The sequence below is a fragment of the Sinocyclocheilus anshuiensis genome, unplaced genomic scaffold, assembly GCF_001515605.1.
Source record: "Sinocyclocheilus anshuiensis isolate Anshui unplaced genomic scaffold, SAMN03320099.WGS_v1.1 scaffold110, whole genome shotgun sequence".
Taxonomy (NCBI): Eukaryota; Metazoa; Chordata; class Actinopteri; order Cypriniformes; family Cyprinidae; genus Sinocyclocheilus; species Sinocyclocheilus anshuiensis.
The window spans coordinates 100,778-113,241 of record NW_015544155.1 but is presented as its reverse complement, the minus strand read 5'-3'; the positions used below and the strand labels follow the sequence as shown (position 1 = coordinate 113,241).

At 41.9% G+C, this 12,464-nt stretch overlaps 1 long non-coding RNA gene across 1 annotated transcript; it reads right to left on the bottom strand.

The window, feature by feature from the left end:
- Nucleotides 1-1,001: 1,001 nt before the first annotated feature.
- On the bottom strand, nucleotides 1,002-1,595 carry LOC107695389 (uncharacterized). The gene is made up of 3 exons (XR_001634989.1): nucleotides 1,505-1,595; nucleotides 1,372-1,424; nucleotides 1,002-1,284 (listed from the first exon to the last, which is right to left on the bottom strand). It is a non-coding gene; the product is annotated as an uncharacterized LOC107695389 (long non-coding RNA).
- Nucleotides 1,596-12,464: the final 10,869 nt, after the last annotated feature.

Below are 12,464 nucleotides of genomic sequence, written 5' to 3'. Positions count from 1 at the left end.
TAGAAAAAAAAACAAAAAAACACCCACACCATTTACTCAACCACCAATGAGAGGAATAAACATTTAAACAAAAAATGCAAGAAATCTAATCAGTGTTTCTCATCCACAAAATAGTCTGTGTGTGCGCGCAATAGAGGAGACTGCAAAAGCACACGAAAACATGTGAAATTAACATTTTTTTCACTGAAATGAAAATCAACCATGGTTTTACCACAAAACCAAAAATCCATGGTTACTATAGTTAAACCATGGGAACCACAAATTTACCTAGGTTTTGCTACACTAACCATATTTTAACCATGGTATTTGTAGTAAAACTGGTTATACAAATGGTAATCAATACGGAAAAAAAAAACCTTACAATAAAACCCATGCGTGGCAAAGTGGTCAGGTAGGGGAAGTTACCCATCACAACGTACACAAAATAGACTATGCCACCCAGAATATACCGGGACACAAAAGCCCTATGCAAGGGCACACAGGTTCGTTGCCAAAGGCAGGGTGAGCATGGAGACATGGACAAGGTATAACAATTTAGCGGTTTATTTATATACACAAATGAGACATTACATTTAACATTTGTTTTTGTACACAAGATCACTTAAAGTCTTTACTTAAAAATCACAAACCAAATACACAAATCTACCAGTTACAGAAATAACCAGTAGGAGAGAAATGGCCAGCGGGGACCTTTTGGATTTTCACCTTACACCATACCCAGACCACACAGTTGTGAAAGCAATACAATTGGTTAAGCACCACACTCCATGTGGACACGCTAAAAGACTGCAACCCCCGCTTTAAAAGTTTCTACTCCTAAATGACAAAACAGTTAACTAGTACAAACGTCAAAACAATAAACACCCAAAAATACAAAATTCTCACTTTCATACCACAACAGAACAATCTACTCTAAAAGGAGTCCACACACAGATATTCAACTACTACTTGTACAATCAATGAAAATGAAAAACAAAAACAAAAAACTAAAATAAAAATGAGCAGTCATATACACCAACGGGAGAAACAAAATGGCAGACCAAGGCCAAATATATCTTACTTGCCTCCCAGCTAACTCAAATGTTAATGAATGGCTGCTCATGAATGAATAAAAGAAAAAGAAAAAACCCATACAAACAATTAACCAAAATAAGACCAAGACAGACGAAGTTAAAACGGTCACCCAACAAACACTAAAACCAAAGCAGCAGTGCAGTCACATCGCTGATGTACATTCGTCTCCAACCAAGTTACTAGAAACCCCTGGATGTGCAATTACATCTGCTGAACATAAAACAAGAAATTATCTACAATGATACACTCATTAAAACACATGATAAACTCCCATCATACCTACAGAGAGAGATTTACCATCTAGCAATATGCATGGTCGCTCACCACGCATGACCACGGCCACTAGCATGCTGATGACCAAAAAAAGACAAACAAATAAAGTCTCTCCTTGCAGTAAATGACGAAATCCTTTTTGACACTGGAGACTAACCTGAAAAAGGCCTAACTGCTCAAACACAACAACAGGAGGATGCACCAACCCCTATCCCTTGTTCATAATGACGTACTTCCACAAGGGTTCAGTACCAAGAATGATGCATCCTGAGCAATCAAACCCTTCCCTTTTTGTATTCTCAATGCCAACACTGATAGGTTCATATGACTTAAACCATAACCAATCACAAAGGAGTAGGAGCACTGATTGGTTCACAGGCTGGCATGACATCAGCCAATCATACCTGGGCTATTCCTTACCCAGCTATACATGGTTAAAGGGTTAATTCACCCAAAAATGAAAATTGCCTTGTGTTTTACTCACCTTCGAAGCATCCTAGGTGTATATGACTTTCTTCTTTCAGACGAATCCAGTCAGAGTTATTTTAAAAATTGTCCTGGCTATTCCAAGCTCTATCATTGCAGTCAACGGGTGTTGCAGTTGAACAGTCCACAAGTCGTCAAATAAAGCGTGCGCATTCATAATAAAACGTGCTTCACACGGCTCCAGGGGGTGAATAAAGGCCTCCTGTAGCAAATCCATGTGTTTTTGTAAGAAAAATTTCCATATTTCAAACATAATAAACTTTTATATCACTTCCGCCAACTGTCATACGCGGAAGCCATTCCGGCGGATGATGTAGCACGTCGCCGTTGCGTGATCAGTGACAAACACGGAGAGACAACAAAACAAAACGCCGGTCACGAATTAGAAGTACAAACCGAAGATTTGCAAAGAAAAATGTCGGAGGATTTCGATATAAGCCAAGAGGAGACTGGTTTTCCTTTGCTAAAGTAAGATGAAGAGCTAAAAGCTAAAAGATCAGTTCAGATGCGAAAGTCTCTAAGTGCTGTCTGAAATTTTCATCTAAAATGAGCATTTTTATCAAGCTCCTATATTTATGTTAAATTATTTAACTTTAATGTCATAGAAAAGGACCTATACATTGCCATTAAAGTAAAATTACTGAACCTAAACATAGGAGTCTGATAAAAATGCTAATTTTAGAAGAAAATTTCAGATGGCACTTAGAGGCTTTTGCATCTGAACTCTTCATATATATATACTTTATTTAGCAAGAGTGAATTAAATGAATCAAAACCGATAGTAAAGACATTTATAATTCTACATTTTTAATAAATTCTAACTTTACAACTTTCTATTAATGAAAGAAAAAAAGAAGAAAAAAAAAAACACGGTTAACCATGGGCATAGTTTGGATGCCTTTGTAAATAAATTAATAAATAAAATCAAACTTACTAATGGCTTCCCCAATCTCATTTGCATGAGAAGTTATCACATGACGAATCTGCATTCTGGCGGATAATAGCCTATGTTATATACTGCTTGCCTGTTGCATTAGCATTTTTTACAACATACAACAACTGCAGAGGAATCTGGGCCTAAACAAAAAAACAGTAGAGAGTGCAGCCTTTACAAGTAATTTGCGTGCAATGCATCTGGTTGCCATGGCAACCTCAAGCAGATTATGAATCTGTAAATTTACTATAGAAATGCTAAAATTTATTTAAAAGTTTGACTGACCAAATCGACTAGCTTGGTTTAGGATAGGATAGGATAGGATAAACTTTATTAATCCCCGCAGGGAAATTGGTTTGCATGAGCAGCCAAAACATAAACCATACAACACAAAATAAATACAATAGATAAAAATAAATAATAAATACAGGTAAAACAGGTAATTTCCCTTCAGATTTTAGGATAAAATAAGGTATACAGTTAAAGATATAAAATAAATGTAACTATCTAGCTCACTAGAAGTTCAAAGGTGCCTCTGTATCCGAGAGATGTGTTATACAGTCTAACTGCAGTAGGTACAAAAGACCTTCTATACCGTTCACTATTGCACTGAGGCAAGATCAGCCTCCAACTAAAATGACTCCTTAATGCAACAAGCATGTCATTTAGAGGGTGAGTGGTGTTATCCATAATGACTAGCAATTTGTGCATCATTCTCTTCTCAGCAACCACCTCCAGAGGGACCAGATCCTGTCCAATGACAGAACTCGCTTTTTTGATGAGTTTATTCAGCCGTTTAGCATCACCCCCTTTCATACCAGTGCCCCAACACACCACAGCGTAAAACAGAGAACTGGCAACCACAGACTGATAAAACATATTAAGCATTTTACTACATACATTGAAGGACTTAAGTCTCCGCAGAAAATACAGTTGACTTTGTAGGAGGTATTTGTAGGAGTCCACAACCTCCACATTACAGCCAGTTATACAGACGGGGTAAGTTGTGTCTTTTTCCTCCTGAAGTCAATTACCAATTATTTTGTTTTTGTAACATTTAGCTGTAGATTCCAGATTTTCAAATAGTTGTATCTCGGCTAGGGATATGCCGGTATCAAATTTTCATGTTGCGATTAATTGCTAATGCTTTTATCACGGTATACGGTATTATCACGATATTGAAATTTTGTTTAAAAATAGGGGATTACCCGTAGGGAATCAAGCCATATGGACACCTAGCCCAGTACAGGGGCTGGCCGGGACACCAGGCAAGCTAACACCAGTACTGGGTCTGGCGTCAGACTGCTCCGCCAAGTCTGACTGCCAGGGGTGCTGGAGGATGCTCGACCAGGGTTCGCCAACCGGGGAACTCTACTGGGAGAAGAAAGGCACTCGCATCCCCATGTGAGGGGGAATGGCACAGCAAACGTGACACCGAGCCAGATCTTCCCGCCAATTACCTGTTACCCAGCACACGGAAAGAAACCGGCTCTACACGAAGGTTGTAAAACCTCGCGAAGGTGTTAGGTGTCACCCAGCCCGCAGCTCGACAGATGTCTGCCAGAGAAGCGCCGTGCGCCAGCGCCCAGGAGGAGGCAACACTCCGAGTGGAGTGGGCTCTCACCCCCCGGGGGCACGGCTCGCCTTGGGATTGGTACGCCAAGGCGATGGCCTTCACTATCCAGTGGGCCAACCTCTGCTTGGAGACAGCCTTTCCTTTCTGCTGACCTCCAAAGCAGACATGGAGCTGCTCAGAGCTTCTAAAGCTCTGGGTGCGGTTCACGTATATGCGTAACGCTCTTACGGGACACAGCAACGCCAAGGCTGGATCTGCCTCCTCTGGGGGCAGCGCTTGCAGGTTCACCACCTGATCTCGGAAGGGAGTGGTGGGAACCTTGGGCACGTATCTCAGGACAACGTGAGAGTAGGCCGGCCCGAACACAAGGCACTCTTCACTTACCGAAAATGCTTGGAGGTCCCCGACCCTCTTGATGGAAGTGAGCGCGATCAGGAGCGCTGTCTTAAGAGACAGGAACTTTAACTCAACTGAATCAAGCGGCTCAAAGGGACCCATCTGAAATCCAGCAAGGACAATAGAGAGATCCCAGGAGGGTTTCAGGGGTGTCCAAGGAGGATTCAACTTTCTGGCACCCCTTCTGGAACCTAACGATCAGGTCATGCTTTCCCAGGGACCGGCCGTCCACTGCATTGTGATATGCTGCGATAGCAGTGACATACACTTTCAAGGTGGAGGGTGACAGCCTACGTTCCAACCTATCTTGCAGGAAAGAAAGCACGACTATAATCGAGCATCTCCGGGGGTCTTTGGTGAGAATAACACCAATTCGTGAACAGACTCCACTTCAAAGCATAGGCATTCCTCATAGAGGGAGCTCTAGCCTGAGTGATAGTGTCTACCACCACTGGTGGTAAGTCACTTAGGTCTGCCGCGTCCCGTCCAGAAGCCACACATGGAGGTTCCAGAGATCTGAACATGGGTGCCATATGGTGCCCAGCCCCTGAGAAAGGAGGTCCCTCCCCAGGGGGATGCGCCAGGGAGGGGCTGTCACGAAGAGCATGAGTTCCGAAAACCAGGTCCGGGTGGGCCAGTAAGGCGCAACCAGCAGGACCTGTTCCTCGTCCTCCCTGACCTTGCAGGGTCTGTGCAAGCAGGCTCACTGGGGGAAACGCATACTTGAGTAGAGCCCAAGGCCAGCTGTGTGCCAGTGCATCCGTGCCCAGGGGGGCCTGGGTCAGGGGATAGTACTGTGTCAACATCTTGAATGGGAGCTTGTGAAGGGCCCGATTCAAGACTCGCAGATCCAAGATAGGTCGAAGGCCACCGCTTTTCTTGGGTACGATGAAGTAAGGGCTGAAAAACCCCTACCTCATCTCAGCTGGAGGGACCGGCTCGATTGCATCCTTCGCCAACAGGACAGCAATCTCCTCGCGCAAGACAGAGGCGTCTCGGACTGCCATCGAAGTCTCGAGAATGCCATTGAACTTGGGAGGTTGCCTGGCAAACTGAATCGAGTAGCCGAGTCGAACCGTCCGAATGAACCAGCGGGATAGGTTGGGTAGCGCAAGCCACGGTCCCAAACTCCGTACGAGTTGCACCAAAGGGACAGATGACGTACCTGCAATGGTGCAGCGATGGGGAGTTGTGCTGGGTGGCCCAGAAGGCATCGTGTTCTGAGTCATCGCAGCAAAACTCCCCGTGCCCCCGGAGGGACTGGCCAGAGAAGCTTGGAGAGGCGTTGCATATCCGAACCGCGATCTCTTGGCCACTGGCGATAGGGGGCGTCGTGGGTGAGGATGAGGAAGCAGTGCGTCGCTCACTGTCGACCCACGAGCCTTGCAACCCGGAGGAAAAGGAAACTGCTCTTTCTTTGATAATGTGGTTACCTCTGGCCGAACAGAAAAAAGAAACACAAGATTCTCCGCCCGGCCCTCCTCCGGGGGAAGGAGCGTCACTGTCTTCGCCACCTCCTGAAGAGCAGTCTCCCACATCTCCGGGTTGCCCGTGTCAGGGCCGCTTCGTCATCTTTCTTGAGGATTTAGTGGCCGCCTGCGACACGGGGGGCGCCGCTCTCCTGCGTTTAAAAAGATGCGAATCGTCCGTGATTTGCTCTTTTAGGAAATCTGCTCTTTTAGTTGAAGCGCCCAGGGGAATCGCTGAAAGGGACACCGCTGTTCGCGCCGTACCGCCAACCAGAACGGCTTCCCGACACACAGCAGATGAATGGCTTTGTGGAGTATAACAGCTTTTCATACAACCACTCGGCTCCAAAGCAAAAATCTAATAAGTGGATGAACGCTGTCGCCTTATATACCTGTGTGCACGGGGAGTGGCTAAGCATGCAAAATCCAGTAGCCAATTTTCATTGGCTCCCAAGTAGACCCCAAAATGTCGTCACGACATAACTCGTAGTGACCGACAGATAGGGAACAGTTGCTAGCAAGCGGCTTTTAGCCTATAGACAAATGAACAAGTTCAAACTAGATGAACATTTAAGTTTATGAGTTGAGTCAAGTTTATTTCTAAAATGCTGCATTCGGAGGATGCATTCCAAGGTAGGAAGGCATCAAAGCACGTCCGAATCCAAAGTTAGCTTCACTTCCTGTCTCATGAGATACCTTCATCTGATCGATTTTTGAAGGCAGCATAGATGTATCCTTCGCTGCCTTTGATATCCCACAATCCTGTGTGTTCCATTCCATGATGGTTGAGCTAAAAAAATAAAGGTGGTGTCTGAAAGTTGCATTTGGTGGTTAGTTTGTCTGTAAATGTATGTTTCTGACCAACTTTTTGTACTTTTTGCAGTGAGAAATCAGTATCATAGTTATTAAATATTCGCTTAGTTATCACCAAAGCTTGTTCTATTTTTGTTTTGTCATTAAATCGTTACGCTGCCTTAGAAGCATGTCCGAAATCAGTTTTGTGAGGTGACTTAATGCGCGCGATGGGGAGTTGTGCTGGGTGGCCCAGAAGGCCTAGCGTTCTGAGTCATCACAGCAAAACTCCCCGAGTCCCCGGAGGGACTGGCCAGAGACACATGGAGAGGCGTTGCGTCTCCGAACCGCGACCTCTCGGCCACTGGCGATAGGGGGTATCATGGGTGAGAGTAAGGAAGCGGTGCATCGCTCACTGTCGACCCACGAGCCTTGCAACCCGGAGGAAAAGGAAACTGCTCTTTCTTTGATAATGTGGTTACCTCTGGCCGAACAGAAAAAAGAAACACAAGATTCTCCGCCCGGCCCTCCTCCGGGGGAAGGAGCGTCACTGTCTTCGCCACCTCCTGAAGAGCAGTCTCCCACATCTCCGGGTTGCCCGTGTCAGGGCCGCTTCGTCATCTTTCTTGAGGATTTAGTGGCCGCCTGCGACACGGGGGGCGCCGCTCTCCTGCGTTTAAAAAGATGCGAATCGTCCGTGATTTGCTCTTTTAGGAAATCTGCTCTTTTAGTTGAAGCGCCCAGGGGAATCGCTGAAAGGGACACCGCTGTTTGCGCCGTACCGCCAACCAGAACAGCTTCCCGACACACAGCAGATGAATGGCTTTGTGGAGTATAACAGCTTTTCATACAACCACTCGGCTCCAAAGCAAAAATCTAATAAGTGGATGAACGCTGTCGCCTTATATACCTGTGTGCACGGGGAGTGGCTAAGCATGCAAAATCCAGTAGCCAATTTTCATTGGCTCCCAAGTAGACCCCAAAATGTCGTCACGACATAACTCGTAGTGACCGACAGATAGGGAACAGTTGCTAGCAAGCGGCTTTTAGCCTATAGACAAATGAACAAGTTCAAACTAGATGAACATTTAAGTTTATGAGTTGAGTCAAGTTTATTTCTAAAATGCTGCATTCGGAGGATGCATTCCAAGGTAGGAAGGCATCAAAGCACGTCCGAATCCAAAGTTAGCTTCACTTCCTGTCTCATGAGATACCTTCATCTGATCGATTTTTGAAGGCAGCATAGATGTATCCTTCGCTGCCTTTGATATCCCACAATCCTGTGTGTTCCATTCCGTGATGGTTGAGCTAAAAAATAAAGATGGTCTGAAAGATGGTCTGAAAAACTGAAACGTCAGTTTGTGTGTAAATGTATATTTCTGACTAAATTTTTGCACGTTTGATGTTAGTTCTAGTGAGAAATCTGTATTATAGTAATTTAATATTTGTTTAGTTATCAGCAAAATTCGTTCTATTTTATTGTAGATCTTAATTATAAGATCTTTAATATTAATGATGCAGTGCTCAAATATTTGCATAAACTGTACCTTGGAAACAATTATTCCACAATAGGCACCAACTTACAGCTGGTGCAACAGTCTCCAACAACAGTCTCCAGCATCCTGGCCAAAAAACAACATAAGCAACAAACCTTCCTATTCAGGGCATAATTTCTTCTAACGCTCATTACAACACTAAATTTCAGTAAACTGGCTTATGTTGAGGCTGTGTTCAACAGCATGCATTTGCTGCATGCTCCACTTACGCAGTGAAGCCGTTCGGCACTGAAAATGAATAGTCTCATCCGTCTTCTGCGCTCAGTAAACCAACCCAGTAATGGAGGCCCAAGGTGCTGCATGGTTGGCCTCACAATCTGTTTTCATTTGGATGGCATTTTATTATATACAAGATGTATCTCCACCTGACGTAAGGTATAAGACCTAGACACCTTCAGTGCTGTCAAAACTTCAAATGACAGGATGAGGAAAATGAGGACGAATCGATATAAACAAACACAGGAGCTAAAAAATGAAACAGCCACCTAAACAAGCACACACACAGAGAAGATGCCAGAAACCAATTCCTTGCAGAAATAAAGATGATGCTCTTTAAAACAAATATCTGAACTTAGTGCTCATGGCCTAAAGCCAACCAAATTTGCTGTGTTTCAGAAAGAATTCAAACATTCCTTACATTATTTTCCAGCGCGGTCAATGAAACCCAACTCCCTAGTCTATTACCATCCTGGCCGCTGGCCAGAATAATCTCACACAAAGAGAGAAAATAGGTTTTTTAGATGAAGGAAAGAGGCTGAACATTACCTGACTGAGAAGGCAAGCAAATCACATCTCAGTCCAATTTCTTTGGCTCTTCACTGCCACATGACCAAAACGAATGCACGTCAATCTAATGAAGGATGACTGAGGAGTATTGGTCTTGGTGGTACGTAACGTAAGGCTTTGGGTGGGCTTTCATCATGCTGTCCACTCATCAGGGAAAATGTTTTCTACCATCTGCTCTCTTTACTTTTTCACTGAACTGGAGCATATGGTCAGCAGACTCCTGTGAGCACATTCCTCTTAACTGCATATATGTGTATAAAAAGTCCATTATTAAGCTTCACATGGAATAATGGTTGAGTCAGCTACATGCACTTCCTCAGAGGAGAGAAGTCTACTGCTGAGAGTGCATCTCAATTTCCTCTGAATGGTGTCGAATATACTCTCCGGTCCACAGATCCAGTGAACCCAGAGGAGTTTTTTATTTGGTGAGGAAAGAGATGAAAGGTGTGAGAGTGAAAAAGAGAAGTGTGTGACTGTGAAAAAGAAGGGTGGTATAGCTGGGCTGGACATTAAAGTGATAGTTCACTTAAAAATAAAAACTCACCCTCACTTTTTGTTCCAAACCTGTATGACTGACTTTCTTCGGTGGAACAAAATTTTTTATTTTTTATTTAAAACAAATGAGATACTTACAAAGATTTTTAGTGAAAAAGAAAGAAAGTTTTTAGTGACAACAGCTGTTAAGCTCAAAGAACTAAAATAGATAGATACACTGTTAGACTTTGCTGTAATTTTACAGTTACTTACTGCAAAAAAGCCCAGTAAACTACCATATATATGTTTTACGGTTAACTACTCTAATATGCACTGAATTATGGGTATTTTAATGCCATTAGCCATTAATGACATTTACTGTATATGGGAATTTGCGGTACTTTACTGTTTGTTCAAAAGCAGTAGTGCTACTGTAAATTGTTCTGCAGATGAAAAACATGAATCTGCATTCTCAATACAATGTCTGGGTATGAGGGTGAGTAAATGATAACAGAATTTTCATTTTTGGGTGAACTATCCCTTTAAAAAATATATGAAGAAAGTAAATGTAAAATCTAATTATAGGCTATTGCTTAGACAGTCTGAGGGAAAAGTTCGTTTTCCTCAAAAACTGCCACTTTCATGAAACTCATTCAATTGTCCTGCAACTGACTAGTATAGTGACTATACAGTATAGTGACTATACTGACCTTTCCAGTATAGATGTGTAGTATTTACACGAACAATTATTTTTCGACTTTTTTACTGCTAGTTATGATATATTTTACTCCTCAGTTAAATGAATGCCGTTAAATGTGTGTGACGTCATTTGAAATAGCACGAGCGCTTGCTCTCTCTCTCTCTCTCTCTCTCTCTCTCTCTCTCTCTCTCTCTCTCTCTCGAGAAGGGTAGGCCTATATGTCGCATGCTCTCTCTCTCTCGTAAATTAAACATTTATGCCAGTGCATATACCAGAGGAAAAAAATATATATTCAAGTAAAAGTATAATCAATTAATTCAAGAAAGAAAATGCTTTCTTTATTATGCCAGGAGCCAACTACACCCCAGAGACTCTTTTAAGGGCCACCTAGAATCACGGCACCTTTGGCTTTGTACGTTTTTTTAAATTTTTTATATGATCACTCATATGTTGGGCTTGGGATTGATAGAGATTTCAGAATTCCATTTGATTCACAAGCTCTTAATTCGTTTCTGATCTTGACTCACTTTAATATTTTCAAACAATACAAATGTTACAGTAGCTGATACACATTGATATTCCTTGGATCAAGAGCTGTCACAACTAAAAAGATACTTTAAAACACTTCCAAAAAAAAAAAGTTCAAACTTTAAGTTGGAAGGACCATAAAGTGACTCTTTAATGTGATTGTACATTCAGGCGATTAATGGCGTTCCCTGACAAGGATGTGCAAAAAAGCAATACTGTTTAAACAGTACTATACTGGGAATTTATTAAATTCAATGGGATTCATGTAAAATATTCAAAGGTTTTATAAAAGAAATAGTCTAAAATAAATTACTGTAATATTATTATACTGTAAAACTAAGTTACAGTAAGGATATAAGGATATAGTACTGTAAAATTAAGTTGCGGTAAGGGTATTTTACTGTAAAATTAAATTGCGGTAAGGCCATCATACTTTAAAATTGAAATTGCGGTAAGGCCATCATACTGTAAAATGAAATTGCGGTAAGGGCATTATACTGTAAAATGAACTTGCAATAAGCTACTGTAAAAGGGGTAGTTACAGTAACTTACTGGCAATAGTGCTGCCAGTAAGTTACTGCAAAAATACAATAAAAAGTCTAACAGTGTAGTGTAGCGAATCAGCTCAGTGGGAAAATATGAATAATTAATCATAACTAGTTATAATTAACTATAAATATGGGGGAAGGGTCCATAGGTCCTCATATGGCTTGTTAACTGAGGGGTGTTACAGAGTATTTGTTAAATATAGCTAACAAAATATATATTGTGTGCTTGATTGGTCCAGACGCTACAGTAGATAGCAATGGTTCTTCGAAGTTTTATATTCATACCCTTGTGAAAAAAGTATGGTGACCCAGTAGTGCACAACACAGCACAATTAAAAAAGCAAACATAAGCTCACAACACAACACAATGTGAGCTTAATGTCCTTGTGTTGTGAGCTTGTTTCCTTTTTTAATTGCGTTGTGTTGTGCACTACTGGGCCACTGTAAAAAAGTAAACATTGGCATACCTTTAAAATGAATACTATGGTAGAAAAGATCTGCATAAGACTCTTCAAATGCAACTTTTATGTTTTTTTTTTATTTACAGCAGGTTTTTTTTAAATAAACATCTTTTTTATTCAGTTGGTATTACGCTAGTGCGATTATTAGTGTGTCAGGAGCTTGTATGAATAGTTTTGAAGACTATTAAATCCTTTACCTTAACATAAAACAATGCTTTCATGGAACTGTCCTTCAGAAAAAAATTAAAAGCACAGTGATAGAAACCTTGAACCAGCAATGACACAATTTCTGCAATATTTAAAGGGGTCATATGATGCTGCTAAAAATAACATAATTTTATGTATTTGGTGTAATGAAATGTGTTTATGCGGTTTAAGGTTCAAAAAACACATTATTTTCCACATACTGTA